Raw genomic sequence first — 21,745 nt, forward strand, 5'->3', positions numbered from 1 at the left:
TCATTTGTGGAAAGGAAAAACCTTTGCTCTATTGTATTGCACTTTGTTCTTTCTCAAAGATTAGTTAATTATATTTATGTGGGTCATTTCTGGGAACTTTATTCTGTTTTATTGGTTTATTTGTCTATTCCTTTGCCAATACCATTACTGTCTTGATTAGTGTAGCTTTATAGTAAGTCTTGAAGTTGAGTAATATCCAACTTTGTTCTCCTTCAATAGTGTGTTGGCTTTTGCCTCTTTATTTAAAGTGTATTTTGTCTCTTTATTTAAACTTTAGAATGACTTTGTCAATATCCATAACATGCCAGGATTTTGATAAGGATTGCACTGAATCTGTAGATTAAGTTGGGAAGAACTGATATCTTGACAATAATGAATTTTCTATCCATGAACATGGAATATCTCTCCATTTACATAGTTCTTTGATTGCATCAATCAAAGTTTATAGTTTTCCTTATGTAGATCTTATACATATTTTGTTAAATTTATGACTAAACATTTCACTTTAGGGGTGCCAAGATAAATGATGTTGCATTTTTAATTTCAAATTCCACTTGTTCATTGCTGGTATATAGGAAAGTGATTGAATTTGTGTATTAACCTTGTATATCTTGCAACCTTGCAAAAATTATGTATTAGTTCCAGGAGCTTTTTTTGGTCAATCTTTCGGATTTTTTACATAGATAGTTATATCATCTGCAATTGAAAATAACTATTTTTTTCTTCCCAGTTTGTACATCTTTTATTTTCTTTTCCTATTACATTAGCTAGACCTTCCAGTATGATGTTGCAAAGGAGTGGTGAGGTGCATCTTTGCCTTTACCTCATCTTATTTGAAAATGTTCCATTTCTCGTCATTAAATATGATGTTAGCTGTAGGTTTTTTATCAATAGCTTTTATCAAGTTAAGGAAATCCTCTTCTACCTCTAGTTTACTGGGAGTTTTTATCATGAATAGGTTTTGGATTTTGTCAAATGCTTTTACTGTATCTATTGATATGATCATGTGATTTTTCTTTTTTAGCCTGTTGATGTGACAGATTATATTAATGGATTTTTGAGTGTTGAGCCAGCCTTGCATACTTGAGACAAACCCCACTTGATCACTGTATGCAATTCTTTTTGGACATTATTGGATTTAATCTGCTAATATTTTATTGAGAATTTTTGCATCAATGTTCATGAGAGATTTTGATCTGTAGTTTTCTTTTCTTGTAATGTCTTTACCTGATTTGGCATAAGGGTAATGCTGGTCTCATATAATGAGTTAGGAAGTGTTCCTTCTGCTTCTGTTCTCTGAAACAGATTGTAGAAAACTGGTATAATTTCATTTTTATTGTGTTTAGTAGAATTTACTGGTGAATCCTTGAGTCTGGTGCTTTCTGTTTTGGAAAGTTATTAATTATTGATTCAATTTATTTAATGGATATAGGCCTATTCACTGTGTTTATTTGTTCTTGTGTCAGTTCTGGCAAATTGGGTCTTTCAAGGAACTATTCCATTTCATCTAGGTTCTCCAATGCATCAGCATAGAGTTGTTCATAGTATTCCTTTACTATCTTTTTAATATCCATGGGATCTGTACTGATGTCCCATCTTTCATTTCTGATATTGGTAATCTGTGTCTTCTGTCTTCTTTTCATAGTTAACCTAGTAGGCTTATCAATTTATTCATCTTTTCAAAGAACCAGCTTTTGGTTTAATTGACTTTCTATATTGATTTGTTGTTCTCGGTTTCACTGATTTCTGCTCTAATTTTTGTTATTTATTTTCTTCAGCTTACTTTGAATTTAATTCACTCTTCTAGTTTCATAAGATGGAAGCTTAAGGTATTAATTTTTGATTTTTCATCCTTCTAATATACACATTCTATAAATTTTCTTTTAATCACTATGTTCACTGTATCTCACAAATTCGATGAGCTGTTTTTCATTTTCATTTAACCCAAAATAGTTATAAATTATTCTTGAGATTTCTTCTTTGACCTATGTGTTACTTAGAAGTGTACGATGTAATCTTCATGTACTTTGAAATTTTCCATTTATCCTTTTGTTATTGCCTTCTAGTTTAATTCCACTGTGGTCTGAGCATTGACATAGTATGATTTCTATTCTTTTTAATTTGTTAAGATGTGTTTTATGGCTCTGAATGTGGTCTATGGTGAAGAATGTTCTATATGATCTTGAGGAAAATATGTATTCTGCTATTGTTGGATAAGCTAGTCTATAGATGTCCATTACATCTAGTTGATTGATGGTATTGTTGAGTCCAACTATGTCCCTACTGATTTTCTGCCTGCTAACCTTGTCCATTTGTGATAGAGGGGTGTTGAAGTCTCCAACCATGATAGTGGTTCATCTATTTCTCTTTGAAATTCTATTAGTTTTTGCCTCACGTACCTTAATGCTCTATTGTTAGGCACAAACACATTAAGGATTGTTGTGTCTTCTTGGATATTGACCCCTTTATCATTAAGTAATGCTCTGTTTTATCCCTAATAATTTTCCTTGTTTTGATATCTGCTCTCTCTGAACTTAATAAAGATGCTCTTATTTTTATTTGGATAGTGTTGGCATGGTATATTTTCCTGCATCCATTAACTTTCAATGTATACATGTCTTTATATTTAAAGTGGGTTTCTTGTGTACACCATATAATTGGGTTTTTTATTCACTCTGACAGTCTCTCTCTCTCTCTTTTTAATCTCTTTTTTAATTTCACTTAGACTATTGATATTCCAAGAGCTTATTGATATAGTTGGATTAATATCTGTCATATTTGTTATGTTTTCTATTTGTTGTCCTTGTTCTTTGTTCTTTTTTTTTCTTTGTTCTTATTTTTGTCTTCCACTCTTTTTCACCTTTTTGTGGGTTTTTTGAACATCTTATATGACTCCATTTTCTTTCTTAGTGTATTGATTGTATTTCAATACTTAAAAAAAATTGTTTTAGTGATTGTTCTAGAGTTTGCAATCTGTATTTACAACTAATACAAGTCCACTTTCAAATAACACTATACCACATCAAGGGTAGTGTGAATACCTTATAAAAACAAAATAACCTCAATTCTTCCCTTCTGTCTCTTGTGTCTTTGCTTTTATTCATATCACTTATATATAAGCATATATATACTAATTCTTTGTTCTCAGGTAATGCTGATGTTGTTGATTAGAATGCATATTTTGAGAACCACTGTTCTTGGGTGCCATTGATTGTGCCATTAAAAGAAATTGCAATTATCCTTTTGCCTCATTGACAAGTTTTAGATAATTTTTGTCAACAGTTACCAACATTAAAAAAAAAAAAAAAAAACTCAGGAGTTTGTTTTGTTTTTAATCCTGATCCTGGTTTCTTTTGAAACATTAAAAGGTTGGATAATAATAAGCCTAAATTCTCCCATGGTGAAAACTAGCAGATAATATTAGTTGTTCCTTTTAGGGAGAACATTTGTTCTCCATTTTGTCACAGTCACCACCACCCCAGCCCACATCACTCATTAATTTATAAATATTTGATTTTGCTATGCCTCCAAAAGATAGCGGAGATATATAATGCAGAATTTTGAGGAGGGTCATCAGCATAGCTGGTTAAACCTATCAAATTAATTCAGACATCCATGGCTGGCTTCACAGAAGTGGAATCCAGGCAGATACACAAGACTCCACTCTCAGAAGGACCCCATACTTGGCTTAAGGCTTTGCTGTTGCTACCTTGAAATTCTTAATAATTTTGGACATTTTGTATGGGAATCCACAAATTAAGTGGCTGGTCCTACAGCCACCTCACACTTAATGATAACCTTCTTATCACCAGATTGCTAAGGAGGGGAGAAAAATAATTCTGGGATCTGATATCTGAGGGGACACTTTAGAAACCATCTTATTCAGCAAATGGGGTAATTATTTCATTTTATAGCTAGAGATACCAAGGTCCAGAAAGAGGGAATTGACTTCCTCAAGGTCATGGACAAACTCTGAAAAAGGAGCCAAATTGGAAGTCTAAAGTGATGAGTCTGCAAGGCAATGAATACTAAGGCTGCCAGTGAGTTTATGTATCTGATGTACTTCTGCATACAAATGAGAAAATTCCTATTTGTCACTTAGCTCAGTCAATTTTAGGTTGATCTGATTGAAGCAGGTGAAGGAGGTGTTTAAAACAGAAGGGTGGGAGCATGAGATTTAAACAGATCAAGAAAACTGTATAAACAGACTTAGTTTAGGAAAAGGATTGGGAAGGAGGAAAATGTTATACATGAACTCCACACCTATATTTGTTACAAAGGGCAGACCTCCACCTAAAACCCAAATGCATTGCAAAGGGCGAAGGCATTCAGGGAATGCCAATATACTGCCTGAATAAAAACAGCAATCAAGGTTCAGGGAAGCACTTAATTTTAGCTGGCCTCACTTAGCTGGAAAATAGTTCAATTACTTGTAGGTCTCAGCTGCCTGGTTTAGGTTAATGGCTGCATATGCCATTAAGTGAGAGAGCTGAGTCCCTGCAGCTCATCAAGTGGTAAGTGGGACTGGGAGTTAGGCAAGTAATTAGCTCCAAGTGGTCTTGCACTTGTGCACATCTATGCTTGTGGTTTGGATGGGGTAGAACCTCCTCTCTCACCCATCCACTCACTCAGAGACAGGCAAGGAACCAAGGCCTGGGTGTAGAACTCCATCCCCATACCCACTATGCTTGGCTCAGTAATGGCTATATGGCTCTGAGCTGGCACAATGAACATCCTCCCCAAGATTCTTGACAACGCTATCAAAAAGTTGCTTCCTTTTCTTCTGAGCTGGTTAGCAGTGTAAGCTTGGGACTGTGTGGGTAGTTCTTTTGCTCCTGTGTTAGAAAACAACCTGTCTTAAATGAAGTCAAATAGTGACAAGAAATAGAAAGAGACAAGAGCCTAATAATATTATTTGAACTTGTAGATCCAGTCACGTCTGAAGGAAACCTACCCCTTGAATTTCTCAATTACATGAGCCAAAAAAAAAATTTTTTTTGTTTAATTCTATCTGAGTCCATCTGAGCCACCCTTGTGGTTGAAAATGTCTCATTAACATAAAGGCTCTCACTTTCCTAAGCAGTGTGGTAGGTGTGTGCTGGGGTTAAAATAGTGGGCAAGACATACATCATTCCTATCTTCAACGATACTTAGAGTCCAGTGGGAGGATGGTAACAAGCAAGCAACTACACAAATAAATCAAATATAATAATTTTTCATTGGGATTTGTAAACAAGAGAAGCTAAGCCAGAGAATAAGAGAAGGAGTACTTTAGACAGCATGGGTGGGGAAGGCTCTCAGTTGAATATTTTTAAAGCTGTGAGTTAGAAGTACGAAGAATAGGGGAACAAGATTTCTGGGCAGAGCAAATAGGACCTGCTCTTAGGCTTGAAAAAACCCAATTCATTCAAGGAATTGAAAGAAGGCCCTCATTGATTCATCCACTGGCCCATTCAAATGTCAATTAGTCAGTGGCATGATGCAAAGCACAGGGAGACAGAGACAAATAAAAGCAGTCCCTGACAAGTTGGCAAGATATATTGTAAATTGTAAAAATGTTCAAACCATTTGATTTGGCAATCCCACTTCTAGGAATTTAGTCAAAAGAGGAAGAAAAAGGTGTATCTGCAAAAATACAGCTACAAAGATGTTCATTGCAGCATTTCTTCAGCTTTGTATCAATTATGACATACATGTGTGTATTGAGTAAACATATAATAAAGTATACTGCTCACCTGTTTCACAACCTAAACACAGCCATGATTGGTCCCAGATCAAGAAAGAAGACATGCCCAGCCCTCCAGAAGCCCTCTTTGCCCCTTTCTACTCACAGATGCCCTTCCCGCCAAGGGGAACTATTAGCTTGACTTCTAACAGTAAAGATTAATTTTACTCTTTTTGTACTTTATGTAAATGGAGTCACACAGTATGTGGTTTACATTTCACAGAGTTGGGGGGAGAAGGAAGGAGGTTGGGATGACCTGGCTTCTTTTACTTAACACTATGTTTGTGAGATTCCACTATACTGTTTATGTAGTTATAAGCTGCTTGTTCTGCATAGTAGTCCATTCTGGAATATACCACAAGTTATTTACTATTCTGCTATTTTTTTGACATTTCGGTAGTTTCCAGACTACAAGACTGTTGTAAACACTGCTGTTGTTGGGGCGCCTGGGTGGCTCAGTGGGTTAAGCCGCTGCCTTCGGCTCAGGTCATGATCTCAGGGTCCTGGGATTGAGTCCCGCATCGGGCTCTCTGCTCAGCAGGGAGCCTGCTTCCTTCTCTCTCTCTCTGCCTGCCTCTCAGTGTACTTGTAATTTCTCTCTGTCAAATAAATAAAATCTTTAAAAAAAAAACAAAACAGTGCTGTTGTCAATGTATTGTGGTTAAGATATATCTGCAGTTCTTTGGAGTATATAACTGGGAGTGACAATGCTGGGTAATCACATATGATCCACTTTAGTAGATAGTGCTACGTAGTTGAACAAAATGATTGCACCTGTTCGCACCTCCACTAACTTTGTAAGAGAGTTCTGGTTTCTTCACATCCCTGATGAAACTTTAAAAAATTTTTAGCCATCTGGTGGGTGTGTCAGTATCAAGGTGTGGTTTCAATTTTCATTTCCTGATGATTAATGAAGTTGAAAACGTCCTAGAATTATTGGTCATTAGATATCCTCTTTTCTGAAAAGTCTGTTCAAATCTATTTCCCTTTTTAAGGTGCCTTTTTACTCACATTTGATTGAAAAAAATTCTTAATATTGTCAAATTTATTAATTTTTTATGTTTAGTACATTTTTGAATCCTATTCAAGAGATTGTGCACTAGCCTAGGATCAGAAAAATGTTCTTCCTCTAAAAGCTTTACTGTTTTCGTTTTACCTTTACATAAGCAATCTATCAGAAATTGATTTTGTTTACGGTATGAAGTAAAGGTCTAGGAAATATTTCCATATGGCCATGGTTCCCAAACCATGTACCAAGTGACCATTGGAAGCCATAGTGAATTCACAGGGTGCTGGAAGATATTTTACATTTTTGAGAGAAGCACAGTGACACCTGTTGGATACCACAAAAACTATTAACTTGGAGTAAGTAGTTCACAGTTTAACATTGAATCATACTACATTCTCTTCAATGATATCATAGTTTTGCCAAGCTGGGTTTTTTGAAGTTGCTGTGGTAAAAGTAAATACCCCTTGAAATCGGGAGGTATGGAATGGTGTTCAATATGATTCAAGGCCCAAGAAGCCCTTACAGTGCCCAACAGGAGTGTAAACCCATTAGCAAATATTGTGATTGCTTTAAAGTAAAATAAAATATTATTTTTATTTCAAATTAGATGTACTATTTTTTCAAATGATTATGAAATTGTTAGGATATAAATATTTACTAAATTTTTTGGATCTAACTACTTAATAAAAAAATATTAGGTATTTTTTCTGGGCTATAGGTGCCATGAAAAAAGTTACTGAGACATTAAAGGTGCCATGTATCAAGCAAGTTTGGGAAACTCACTGAGACAGAGTGGAGGGCAGCCGCTATGATTCCCACACTGATGCTTATGTTCTAGGGTGATCCCTTCCTCATGAGTGTGGGTGGGATCTGTGAGTTGTCTCTTACTCATAAAATATAGCAAAGGTGACAGGATGTATGTGATTATGTTACTTAAAATTGTAGCACCCAATTAGGGAGGAGTCTCTCTCTGAGCTACTCCATGGAAAGAGGCATGCAGCAAGGAGGTTAAGCATGGCCTAAAGCCAAGAGTCAACAGAGAACTGAGGCTCTTGGGGAGCCTCAGTGGTTCAGTTGGTTAAGCATCCAACTCTTGATATTGGCTCAGGTCATGATCTCAGGGTTGTGGGATAGAGACCTGCTTCAGGCCCTATGCTCAGTGGGGAGTCTGCTTGAGATTTACACTCCCCCTACCCCTCCCCTCACCCTACTATCTCTCTATCTAAAATAAATAAATGAACCTTAAAAACAAACACACTGAGGCTTTCATTTTGACAGCCTGCAAAGAGCTGGATTCTCCCAATAACCGCATGAATTTGATTGCAGATCCTTCCCCAGTTGAAACTTCAACAATACTGCAACCCTAGCCAACACCTTGATTGCAGCTTTGTGAGACCCTGAAGCAGAGGGCCTGCTTAAGCCACTCTAAATTCTTATCTACAGAAACTTTGAGATAACATGTTACATTGCATTAAAGTAAAAGCTTGTGGTAATATTGTGACCCAGCAATAGATAACAATACACCTGCCACATGGGTATCTCATTAATCAGCATCATTCAATGAAAAGACCATTCTTTGCAGTGTCATCTTTGGCAGAAATCAGATACTGTGTTTTTTATAATAATGAGAAGTAAAAACCACTAAATTTCCAATAGGGGTTTTTTTAAATTAACATATAATGTATTATTAACCCCAGGGTATAGGTCTGTGAATCGCCAGGTTTATATTTCACAGCACTCACCATAGCACATACCTTCCCCAATGTCCATAACCCAACTACCCTCTCCATACACCCCTCCCCCCAGCAACCCTCGTTTGTTTTGTGAGATTAAGAGTCTCTTATGGTTTATCTCCCTCCCAATTCCATCTTGTTTCATTTATTCCTTTCATACCCCCAAAAATCCCCATGGTGCCTCTCAACTTCCACATATCAGGGAGATCATATGATAATTGTCTTTCTCTGATTGACTTATTTTGCATAACATAATACCCTCTAGTTCCATCCATGTCATTGCAAATGGCAAGATTTCATTTCTTTTGATGGCTGCATAGTATTCCATTGTGTATATATACCACTTTTCTTTATACATTCATCTATGGATGGACATCTAGGTTCTTTCCATAGTTTGGCTATTGTGGACATTGCTGCTATAAATATTCGGGTGCACGTGCCCCTTCGGATCACTAAATTGGTATCTTTAGGGTAAATACCCAGTAGTGCCATTGCTGGGTTGTAGGGTAGCTCTATATTCAACTTTTTGAGGAACCTAAATGCTGTTCTCCAGAGTTGTTGCACTAGCTTGAATTCCCACCAACAGTGTAGGAGGGTTCCCCTTTCTCCGCATCCTCTCCAACATCTGTCATTTCCTGACTTGTTAATTTTAGCCATTCTGGCTGGTGTGAGGTGGTATCTCATTGTGGTTTTGATTTGTATATCCCTGATGCCAAGTGACATGGAGCACTTTTTCATGTTTCTGTTGGCCATCTGGATGTCTTCTTTGAAGAAATGTCTGTTCATGTCCTCTGCCCATTTCTTGATTAGATTATTTATTCTTTGGGTGTTGACTTTGATAAGTTCTTTATAGATTTTGGATACTGGCCCCTTATCTGATATATCATTGGCAAATATCTTCTCCCATTCTGTCAGTTGTCTTTTGGTTTTGTTAACTGTTACCTTTACTGTGCAAAAGCTTTTGATCTTGATGAAATCCCAATAGTTCATTTTTGCCCTTGCTTCCCTTGCCTTTGGCGATGTTCCTAGGAAGAAGTTGCTGCAGCTGAAGTCGAAGAGGTTGCTGCCTGTGTTCTCCTCAAGGATTTTGATGGATTCCTTTCTCACATTGAAGTCCTTCATCTATTTTGAGTCTATTTTCTCGTGTGGTGTAAGGAAATGGTCCAGTTTCGTTTTTCTGCATGTGGCTTCCAATTTTCCCAACACCATTTTTGAAGAGACTGTCTTTTTTCCACTGGACATTCTTTCCTGCTTTGTCAAAAATTAGTTGACCATAGAGTTGAGGGTCTGTTTCTGGGCTCTCTATTCTGTTCCATTGATCTATGTGTCTGTTTTTGTGCCAGTACTCTCTTGATGATGACAGCTTTGTAATAGAGCTTGAAGTCTGGAATTGTGATGCCACAAACTTTGGCTTTCTTTTTCAATATTCCTCTGGCTATTCGAGGTCTTTCCTGGTTCCATATAAATTTTAGGATTATTTGTTCCATTTCTTTGAAAAAAAAAATGGGTGGGATTTTGATAGGGATTGCATTAAACGTGTAGATTGCTTTAGGTAGCATTGACATTTTCACAATATTTGTTCTTCCAATCCATGAGCATGGAACATTTTTCCATTTCTTTGTGTCTTCCTCAATCTCTTTCATGAGTACTTTATAGTTTTCTGAGTATAGATTCTTGCCTCTTTGGTTAGGTTTATTCCTAGGTATCTTATGGTTTTGGGTGTAGTTGTAAATGGGGTTGAGTGCTTAATCTCTCTTTCTTCTGTCCTGTTATTGGTGTATAGAAATGCAACTGACTTCTGTGCATTGATTTTATATCCTCACACTTTGCTGAATTCCTGTACAAGTTCTAGCAGGTTTGGAGTGGAGTCTTTTGGGTTTTCCACATACAGTACCATATCATCTGCAAAGAATGATAGTTTGACTTCTTCTTTGCCAATTTAGTTGCCTTTAATTTCTTTTTGTTGTCTGATTGCTGAGGCTAGGACTTCTAGTACTATGTTGAATAGCAGTGGTGAGAATGGACATCCCTGCCATGTTCCTGACCTTAGTGGAAAAGCTCTCAGTTTTTCTCCATTGAGAATGATATTTGCTATGGGTTTTTCATAGATGGCTTTGATGATATTGAGGTATGTATCCTCTATCCCTACACTTTGAAGAGTTTTGATCAAGAAAGGATGCTGTACTTTGTCAAATGCTTTTTCAGCATCAATTGAGAGGATCATATGGTTCTTATTCTTTCTTTTATTAGTGTATTGTATCACATTGATTGATTTGCAGATGTTGAACCAAACTTGTAGCCCTAGAATAAATCCCACTTGGTTGTGGTGAATAATCCTTTTAATGTACTGTTGGATAATATTGGCTAGTATTTGGTGAGAATTTTTGCATCTGTGTTCATCAAGGATATTGGTCTGTAATTCTCTTTTTTGATGGAATCTTTGTCTGGTTTTGGGATCCAGGTAATGCTGGCCTCATAAAATGAGTTTGGAACTTTTCCTTCCATTTCTACTTTTTGGAGCAGTTTCAGGAGACTAGGAATTAGTTCTTCTTTAAATGTTTGGTAGAATTCCCCTGGGAAGCTGTCTGGCCCTGGACTCTTGTTTGTTGGGAGATTTTTGATGACTGCTTCAATCTCCTTACTGGTTATGGGTCTGTTCAGGTTTTCTATTTCTTCCTGGTTCAGTTGCAGTAGTTCTCTAGGAATGCATCCATTTCTTCCAGATTGTCAAATTTGCTGGCGTATAGTTGCTCATAATATGTTCTTATAATTGTTTGTATTTCTTTGGTGTTGATTGTGATCTCTCCTCTTTCATTCATGATTTTATTTATTGGGGTCCTTTCTCTTTTCTTTTTGATAAGTCTGCTGAGGGGTTTATCAATCTTATTAACTCTTTCAAAGAATCAGCTCCTTATTTCATTGATTTGTTCTACTGTTTTTTTTGTTTCTATTTCATTGATTTCTGCTCTGATCTTTATAATTTCTCTTCTCCTGCTGGGTTTAGGTTTTCTTTGTTGTTCTTTCTCCAGGTCGTTTAGGTGTAGGGTTAGGTTGTGTATTTGAGACCTTTCTTGTTTCTTGAGAAAGGCTTGTATCACTATATATTTTCCTCTCAGGACTGTCTTTGCTGTGTCCCAAAGATTTTGAAGTGTTGTGTTTTTATTTTCATTTGTTTCCATGAATTTTTTCAATTCTTCTTTAATTTTCTGGTTGGCCCTTTCATTCTTTAGTAGGATGCTCTTTAGCCTCCATGTATTTGGGTTCTTCCCAAATTTCCTCTTGTGATTGAGTTCTAGCTTCAGAGCGTTGTGGTCTAAAAATATGTAAGGAATGATCACAATCTCTTGGTACCATTTGAGACCTGCTTTGTGACCCAGGATGTGATCTATTCTGGAGAATGTCCCATGTGCACTCAAGAATATGTATTCTGTTGCTTTGGGATGGAATGTTCTGAACATATCTGTGATGTCCATCTGGTCCAGTATGTCATTTAAGGCCTTTATTTCTTTGTTGATCTTTTGCTTGGATGATCTGTCCATTTCAGTGAAAGGGGTGTTAAAGCCCCCTACTATTATTGTATTATTGTTTGATCTGTTTCTTTGATTTTGTTATTAATTGGCTTATATATTTGGCTTCTCCCACATTACGGGCATAGATATTTAAAATGTTAGATCTTCTTGTTGGGTAGACCCTTTGAGTATGATATAGTGTCCTTCCTCATCTCTTATTATAGTCTTTGGCTTAAAATATAATTGATCTGACATAAGGATTGCCACACCCAGCTTTCTTGTGATGTCCATTAGCATGGTAAATTGTTTTTCAAACCCCTCACTGGAGGTGTCTTTGGGTCTAAAATGAGTTTCCTGTAGATAGCATATTGATGGGTTTTGGGTTTTTTTTAATCCATTCTGATACCCTGTGTCTTTTGATTGGGACATTGAGCCCATTTACATTCCATGTAGCTATTGAGAGATATAAATTTAGTGCCATTGTATTGCCTGTGAGGTGACTGTTACTGTGTATTGTCTCTGTTCCTTTCTGGTCTACTACTTTTATGCTCTCTCTTTGCTTAGAGGACACCTTTCAATATTTCCTGTAGAGCTGGTTTGGTGTTTACAAATTCTTTTAGATTTTTTTGTTTATTTGTTTGTTTTTTGTCCTGGAAGCTTTTTATCTCTCCTTCTATTTTCAATGATAGTCTAGCTGGATATAGTATTCTTGGCTGCATGTTTTTCTCATTTAGTGCTCTGAATATATCATGCCAGTTCTTTCTGACCTGCCAGGTCTCTGTGGATAAGTCTGCTGCCAATCTAATATTTTTACCATTGTATGTTATAGACTTCTTGTCCCGGGCTGCTTTCAGGATTTTCTCTTTGTCACTGAGACTTGTAAGTTTTACTATTAGATGACAGGGTGTAGACCTAGTCTTATCAATTTTGAGGGGAATTCTCTGCACTTCCTGGATTTTGATGCTTATTCCCTTTGCCATATTAGGGAAGTTCTCTACAATAATTCTCTTTAATATACCTCCTGCTCCCCTCTCTCTTTCTTCTTCTTCTGGAATCCCAATTATTCTAATGTTGTTTCATCTTATGGTATCACTTATATCTCGAATTCTCCCCTCATGGCCCAGTAGTTGTTGTCTCTCTTTTGCTCAGCTTATTTATTCTCTGTCATTTGGTCTTCTATATCACTAAATCTCTCTTCTGCCTCATTTATTCTAGCAGTAAGGGCCTCCATTTTTTTATTGCATCTCATTAATAGCTTTTTTTATTTCAACTTGGTTAGATTTTACTTCTTTTATTTCTCCAGAAAGGGCTTTTATTTCTCCAGACAGGGTTTCTTTAATATCTTCCATGCTTTTTTTGAGCCCAGCTAGCACCTTGAGAATCGTCATTCTGAACTCTAGGTCTGACATATTACCAATGTCCATATTGATTAGGTCCCTAGCCTTTGATACTGCCTCTTATTCTTTTTGTGTATGTGTGTGGTGAGTTTTACCACCTTATCATTTTATCCAGATAAGAATATATGAAGGAGAGGATGAAATACTAAAAGTGTGGAAAAGTCCCCAGAAAAATATGAGTTAACCAAATCAGAAGAGACCCCAAATTGTGGAGGGGGGGAATAAAAGGGGTAAAAAGAAGTTCAAAAAAATTTTTTAATTAAAAAAGAAAGAAAGAAAATATAGATATTAGCCTGGTGAACAGAACAGAGCCACCCACTTAATTTTGGGAGTACTTTGGTCTCTAGAAGAAACTACCTCCCAAAATTTTAAGGAAAGAAACACGCACATATGCATGTGCACATGCACACACACACAAAAATAAGTGTAACACAATGAAGGGATGGAATATGACTGTAAAGATGAAAATTTAAAAAAAATTCTTAAAAAGGAGTTGATAAGTTGGTTGGGAAAAGAAAGAAAAAGAAAGTGGAGAGAATTTGTTCAGGCTAGAGATAGATTTAGGGTATATTTTGATCTATTAGAAGAAGTTGTATCCCAACATATTTTAGAAGAAAAGATCCTATGTGTACACAAAAAGTAAAGTTAGATACAATGAGGGATAAAATATGACTATAATAATGAAGGTTCAAAAAAAATTTTTATGAAAGGTATTGTTAAGATAAACTAGTTAAAAAACGTTAAAGGAGGAAAGAGTAAAAGTTAAAAACAAATTAGAATAAGAAAAAAATAAAAATAAAAAAATTAATTAACTTTGCCAACCCAAAGAATCATGGAGAGAAAGACATGAATTCCATGCTTTGCTTTCTCTGGAATCTCTGGAATTCTGCTGTTCTCCTTGATAAGTGAGTTTGGTCTGGGTGGTATTTCTTGCTGATCTTCTGGGGGAGGGGCCTGTTGCAGTGATTTTCAAGTGTCTTTGCCAGAGACGAAATTACACTGCCCTTGCCAGGGCCCAAGCTAAGTAATCTGCTCAGGTTCACTCTTGGGAGCTTTTGTTCACTGGATGCTTTCTGTAGAGCTCTGGAGGATGGGAATGAAAATGGCAGCCTCCCAATTTCTGGCCCAGAGGAGCCAAGAGCTCAGGGTCCCACTCCTCAGGGTGCCCTTGAAGAAAAGCGCTCAATCACTCCCATCTCCCTGGCCTCCAGCTATACGCCGAGCTCACCCAGTCTGCAACCCAGCATCTCTGTCTCTGGCACACAGCCTCACCTGAAGTCCCCATCCCCAGCAGATCACTGCCGCTTTTCCAGGGAGCTGTCCCTGGAGCTGCCACTTGCGGAGTCCCTGCTCAAAAAGCAGTGGTCTGACTATGCGACAGATCATGTTTAAGGTAACCCCAAGCTGAGAGCTCACTCCTCGGCTCCATCTCTGTAGCTGGCATCCCTGCTCTAATACCTGTAAGCTCTGCAATACTCAGACACCCCTGATCCTTTGGTGACCCTGCAGGACCCAAGACCATGCTGTCCCTGTGAGGGCTCCAGCCCCACTTAGCCTTGGAGCAATGTCCCTCAGTGCAGCAGACTTTTAAAAGGTCCAATTTTGTGCTCTTTTGCTCCGCCACTTGCTGGGAGCCAGCCCATCCCCCTGCAGTCTATCTTCCCGTCGCTTCAGATTCACTTCTACGCGGGTCCAACCTTTTAGAAAGTGATCGATTTTCTGTTTCTAGAATGGCTGCTCTTCTTCTCTTAAATCTCCTGTTGGATTCATAGGTGTTTGGAATGGTTTGATAAGCTATTTAGCTGATCTCCTACTACCTGATGTCATCTCAGCCTACTCCTCCGCCATCTTGACTCCTCCCCCTCCAATAGAGTTTTGATGAATTGCCCATGACACCTTTTCTACTTGACTAAGAATAATTGATGGCCAAGAAAAATCATGAGGAAAAACAGCTAATTAGATGGGAGAGTTTTCACAGTGTATCACATAAGTGAAAAAAATGGAGTTATAAAGTCATATGTTCAATTATATTGTACTTATGCAAAATGTGAGTTTTGTGTGTATCTGAATTATAAAAAGATTGTTAAAATGTCTTTGGGAAGTTGCCTCTGGGTGGCTCAGTCAATTACACATCCGACTCTCGGATGATCTCAGGGTCGTGGATCAAGGCCCACATTGAGCTCCACACTTGGTGCAGAGTCGATTCAAATTCTTTCTCCCGGGGCTCCTGGGTGGCTCATTGGGTTAAAACCTCTGACTTTGGCTCAGGTCATGATCCCAGAGTCCTGGGATCGAGCCCCGCATCAGGCTCTCTTCTTGGCAGGGAGCCTGCTTCCTCTTCTCTCTAAGCCTGCCTCTCTGCCTACTTGTGATCTCTGTCTGTCAAATAAATAAATAAACAAAATCTTAAAAAAAAAAATTCTTTCTCCTTTCCTCCCCATCTGCCCCTTCTCTTTCTCTTTCTGTCTGTCTAAAATAAATAAATAAATAAATAATCTTTTAAAGAATGTCTTTGGGAGAGAGGGTATTACAGGTGTTTAACAATGTTTTTGTGTGTTTTAAAATTTTTCTATAGCAAATTATCCCCCACTTTTCTACAAAGAGAATATGTTACTTTTACACACATACAAAGCCATACACACATATTTTTTAAATCAAAGAACAGTCTCTGCTTGAGGGAATTTACAGTACAGTAGGAGATATGTTATAGACAAATAAGGGTGTTATAAAGTTAGACGTTGTATATTCATGACCATTTGGGGACCCAACTTGAACTGTCTTAACACAAAAGGCTCACAGACTGTGACTGGCCTTGCTTGGATTGTATGCCATCCTTGAACCAATTGCAATATCCAGAACATGGGGTTCCAGGTCTGGATCATGAGACCACCTGATAAGCCCTGCCTACCATCAGCACCTTATTGAGTGTGGTGGTCGTGGGGTTGAGGGGACTTCCTAATGAAAAAAGGGTGCCTTAACCAGAATATATAAGGAGATATGACAGTGAAAGACCAAACAAGAAGCAACGGCACAGAGGAAGTGACACTTAACCTGAGTGTTCAAAGGTGAGGAGGTATTTCCAGGCAGCTGGGATCAGAAGGGCATTTGAGAAGGATGAAGGTGAACAGTATGAAAAGTGGTAAAGAGAGAGAGAGAGAGAGAAACAAGATCCTCTTGGCCAAGATGTTGAGCCTTCATCCTGAGGGTAATACGGAGTCTCAAAAGGATTGAAGGCTAAGACACATGTGTTTGATAACCTTTGTTTTACCCTGCAAGGTACAATGCCTGATGTATATTATTACAAGTAAGAATAGTAATATTTTCTGTCTCCTGCATGAGACTCCATGAACTCTCCAGTGACTGTGGGGAGGGTAGTTAGAGGAATCTTTGACAATACCCTTCACTAAACCAGTGTGTTTCTGTGTTTTTGACCATGATCCTCAGTAAGAAATACCTTTTATATCACAATTCAACTGAATTTCACTGAATCGTTTAAACAAACAAACAAACAAACAAAAACTCTGCCCTGGACTACCTACTCCATAATGGCAGTGACTATGACTGTATGACTCTTTTGATTATCACTATACCTTCTATGTCTGGCACAATGTTTGTCCCATGGTGGGCCCATAATATTACTATTATTACCAAGTACGTTTTCACTGAATGAATGCATGGGTGGATTGATAAATGATTCAGAATGCCTTGCTAACTACAAAGAGTTATATAGATGCCAATAATTGGTCTTAGCAACAAACTCAGAGCTATGTTTATGAAACTGTATGGTAGACAAATCACCAGAGCAGACAGTGGGAGGGGATGCTGAGCGCAGGGCAGAGTTGGAATTTAATGCTAACAAGGGGTGGTGCCCCATGTACCACATTGGAGTGATTCATATTACTTCCTGGGCCACAGTCCTTGTCCATAACCCTGCTTCTTCTTTTACAGACTGAGTCATTTTATGGTATACGGGGACCATGAGTCAGAGAATGGAGATGAGACAGTTTCTTTTGCTGGCCCAAAGATTCCATCTCAGAGACTGCAACAAAATCACAAATTAATATTTTTCTCTGAATACGGATCTCGGTTTTAAAAGCCATTGTTGTACATATCTTGAAAGTGCATTTGGCTCAAGAGGGTCGCCAGGGGCCACTTAAGCCTGTCATTTCCTCCCTGCCTCTTGAAGGTTATTGATCAGTATCAGTAGCAAAGCCCTTCCCATGCATTCTCTGTAATCAAGTTCTTTACACAGAAAGCCAACTCAAGGAAATGACTTGAAAAGAAGCAGTTTTCCCAAAGATTAGCAGTGCTAACTGGGGCTGAGCAATGACTTCCTCCCAGTGTCAATATTCCGTCAGGTTTGAGGATTAAGATCCCATTTGAAGAAGGGCTTATCAGAAGAAATAATGATTTTCTGTCTTTTAAAGAGCTAGAAACCTTCATGATAGACAAAGTCATCATTAAAGATCCTTAGTTCAGGACTGCACTAACAACTTAATAGTTACAGATGACTGGGAAGGGGTTGGGGGAGAATTTCCAATACCAATCACAGGGAGACTTTTTCATCCAACAAGCAAGTCAAGAACTGAAACCATGTTCTTAAAGAGGCCTTGAGCTTCAAGATTAAGGGACTTTGGGAACCAACAGATCTTTGTAGGGTTTGTCTTTCCCCTGTCTGTGTCTTCTAAGTAATCACTTTGGTCAAGTTAAAGAACACACCTTCCCTGAGACTCAAATTCCTCAGCTATAAAATTTCAAAAGTTTTTGAGGATTAGGAAAAAAACAAGTATAGAAAATCATCTAGTACTGTAGTTAGCATGTAATTGTTAAACATAGTTCTCATGGTGGTGATGATGGTAATGGTGATGGTGGTGATGATGGTAATTCTTATTATTATTATTATCATTTTATTTTAAAGTAATGTTAAGAAATAGAATATCAAGTTAATATTCAGAATTCAGTTGGGAAGGTGAGTTGGATTTCCAAATAAACATAGTGCCAAGCAGTATTTGAGAATAGCCATTTCTATCTTCCTGTCTTTACACAAGCTGTTTCATCTACTGGAAAAGACTTCTCACACCAGGTTCTATTCAAACAGAGCCAGACTTCATTTCACATGCTTTTATATAGAATAAAAGAGAGGGCTGTCCTTGGTCACTCAAGTCAAGCAAGCTGTTCTCCAAGCTCCCCTGTTTTCTTACCCTTCACTTGTGTGATTGTCCCCCTATAGCCTTTCAGTTAACACTGCCTCTACTTGAACTAACTTGAGTGAGTTTCTGTTTTTGCATCCAAAGAGCTTTGATTAGGATACCACCAATGAGTGTGGTTTTAAACGTTTTAGGGTGAGGGTGTTGGGAACAGGAAGACTGAAGCAAGCCAAATAGAAGGTGGGATATGGAAGTCATGGGTTGATCATCAAAGGTCTTTAGAACTCATGAGATCTCTGTGGAGGGAAAGAGAGATGATAGAAAAAACTAGAAACATGACTGACTTGAAGAAGAGCTTAGATAAATTTTTGTCCCACTAAGTGAAATCACAGTATCTAGTGTATATAGCCAGCACAATCTAGGCACTGGGGAGAATACAAAGAAGAATAAACACAACCTCTGCCCTTCAGGAAGCCACAGTTCTACCTACAATTTCTACTGAGTACAGATGAAGTGTAAAGATGACTCACCAGCAGTTTTCTTAGGAGTCTTAAAGACTGATATGGAGGAAAAGTGGGCTTTATAAATGGAAAATAGCTTTGTAAATATAATGGATGTTAGTATTCAGACCAGGAATAATAACAGTTCAGTTATGATCTACTGTACCAAACACAATTACAAATCTTTTATATATATATCATTTGAAGGAAAATAAAGTGCCCCGATTTATCCCATTTTACAGATAAAGAAATGGAGCCTCAGAGAGATTAAGTCTTTGTCCAAGGTCATAGCCAGAGAGTAGCAGGACTCGAAGTCAACTCACATTTATGTAACAACTGGATATCTGTATGAAAAAAAAAAAGGAATTTTGGCTTTTACCCTACATTATATACAAATATTGCTTCAAAATAAATCATAGAGCTAAAAGCAAAAGCTAAAACTACAAACTTCTAGAAGAAATCATAGGAGAAAATATTCACAACCTTGAGGTAAGCAAAGATTTCATGGACAAGACACAAAAGTTTAATAAAAGGAAAAACTAATTAGACTTCCCCAAATAAAACACCACTGCACTTTGAGAGACACTACTAAGAAACTGAAGTGGCAAGCCACAATACGGGGAGAAAATATTTGCAACGCAAATATCAGATAAAAGACTTTTAACCAGAATATAAAAAGAACTCTGGAAAAAAAAAAAAAAAAGAACTCTGGAAAGTCAATAAAGAGAGGTAGTTCAATTAAAGAAAAATGGACAGAAAATTTTAACAAACCCTTCAAAAAAAGTGACGTATGAATAGCCAGTAAGCACATGAAGAGATATTCAACATGATTAGTTAGAAGGGAAATGAAAATTAAAAGCACTATGAGATGCTATTTGATACCACTGAGAGTGACTAAACTTGAAGGGATAGCCAAAACCAAATATTGGTGAGGGTGCGAAGCAACTGGAACTTTCAGTTACTCCACTTTGGAAAACTATTTGGCAGGTTTTTACTAAGTTAAACACACACTTATTTTATGACCCAGCAATTCCACTCCAAGATATTTGCCCAAGAGAAATGAATGCATATATCCACAAAAAGATTTTTACATGAATATATATAACAACTTCATTCATGATAATCAAAAGAAGCAAACTCAAATGGCTAGACAGATTGTGATATATCCATGCAATAGTATATTATCCACAATGCAAAAGAACTGTTGATACATGCAATAACACTGATGAATCTCAAAAATTTTAGTCTAGTGAAGGAAGTCATGACCAAGATAGTACATACTTTATGATCCAATTTATGTGAAATTTTGGAAATGGCAAAACTAAGTTGCAGTGATAGAAAGTAGATCAGTGGTGGCCTAGAGTGGAGGCTGGGGGGAGAGGATTGGCTGGAAGGAGCAGATAAGAATTTTTTTGAGGTGATGGGGTGGTGGTGGTTGTATGGGTGCCCACATTCATCAGAGTTTATCTAGTGTATGTGCACTTAAAATGAGTACCTATTATTATATGTAAATTATATCTCCAAAAATAGTTTTTTCAAAAGGAGAGAACCTTGAAACATGGAAAATTGTTCCACAGGTGCTGTGGCAGGGAGAGGGCCTCACCCAGCAGACATGTTGTAGAAGATGTTGAAGCAGACGATAGCTGGAAACCTTCAGAGAACATTTGATTTGTAAAATCACGTTCTGCTTTGCCAAGACCTTTCGTTCTCTAAGAGGTGACAATCCCTTCTCAGGTTCTATCAGACACCAGGTGCTGGCCTTGCAAGAACAGCACTGTCCAGAGGACAACAAAAGGGAGAAAGGGGCCCAGTGTTCTTACTCAGCTCCCTGGAATCCAAGAAGATAACCTGATTTATTCTGAGTTCTCTGTGAAAATCCTCATGCCTCTCTCCTCCTCTTACCTCACATCCCCTCTCGCTTCCTTAGAAGCCCCTCTCTGGCTCTCACTCACAAGATCCCTGAAGCAGCACAGAGACTGTACATAGCCACCAACTCCCAAGCCCTTTGCTTTCTCCAGAGAAACCACAGGAAACACTGCATGGAATAAATCCCTCCAGTCACAATTATTCAGACATTCTTATAAGTACTGTTCTTTTAAAAAGCTGGAAAGTTGGGTTGAGGAGTTTGGGGTTATTATTAGCACCAAACACTATAAAAAGGAAATGCTACTGATAAACTTGGGTAGCTATATTTTTATATGGGATAATTCAAGTTAACTTCTTTGAGTTCCCAGTCATAAGAAATCCTTAATAAAAATACTACCTCAGGTCATACCCTCAAACCCAGCTTAAACATTGCTGAAATCCACAGGGGCTATTCCAGTCAGGGCTGACTAGGAGAACTAAGATTGTGTTTTTAGCCTATTTTTATGGCTGTTCCCTTCTGAGTTGCTCAGGTCTGTCCTACCAAAGGAAAATAATCCATCAGTCCACATACAAATATTTACTTGTAGTGACTATGTGGAGACAGCATGGCAAAGGGGTTGGTGTGCAGGTCAGACTTAACCAAGCTTGGTTCCATGAAGCATCAGGCAAGTTACTCAACCCTTTTGAACTTTCCCTACAAGATGGGTTGCTGTCAACCCTTTGAGTTAATGCCTGACACCTGACACTTGGTAAATTTTCAGTAAATGTTAATTCATTATTATGTGTTCAGTCATGTCTCTTACCTTAGGAACTGCAAAGATGTGATTTTACCTTTGGAAATTCTACACTCTCTCTTGAC

At 37.7% G+C, this 21,745-nt stretch overlaps 1 long non-coding RNA gene across 1 annotated transcript in view; it reads left to right on the forward strand.

The window, feature by feature from the left end:
- The window catches only part of LOC131831836 (uncharacterized), a 29,556-nt gene extending 8,864 nt beyond the window's left edge, over positions 1-20,692 (forward strand). The window contains exon 3 of the long non-coding RNA XR_009353818.1: positions 20,598-20,692. This is a non-coding gene — a long non-coding RNA (uncharacterized LOC131831836). The remainder of the gene's footprint in view (positions 1-20,597) is intronic.
- The last annotated feature ends 1,053 nt before the right edge of the window (positions 20,693-21,745 follow it).

The sequence above is a fragment of the Mustela lutreola genome, chromosome 5 (assembly GCF_030435805.1).
Source record: "Mustela lutreola isolate mMusLut2 chromosome 5, mMusLut2.pri, whole genome shotgun sequence".
In the NCBI taxonomy this organism is placed as follows: domain Eukaryota; kingdom Metazoa; phylum Chordata; class Mammalia; order Carnivora; family Mustelidae; genus Mustela; species Mustela lutreola.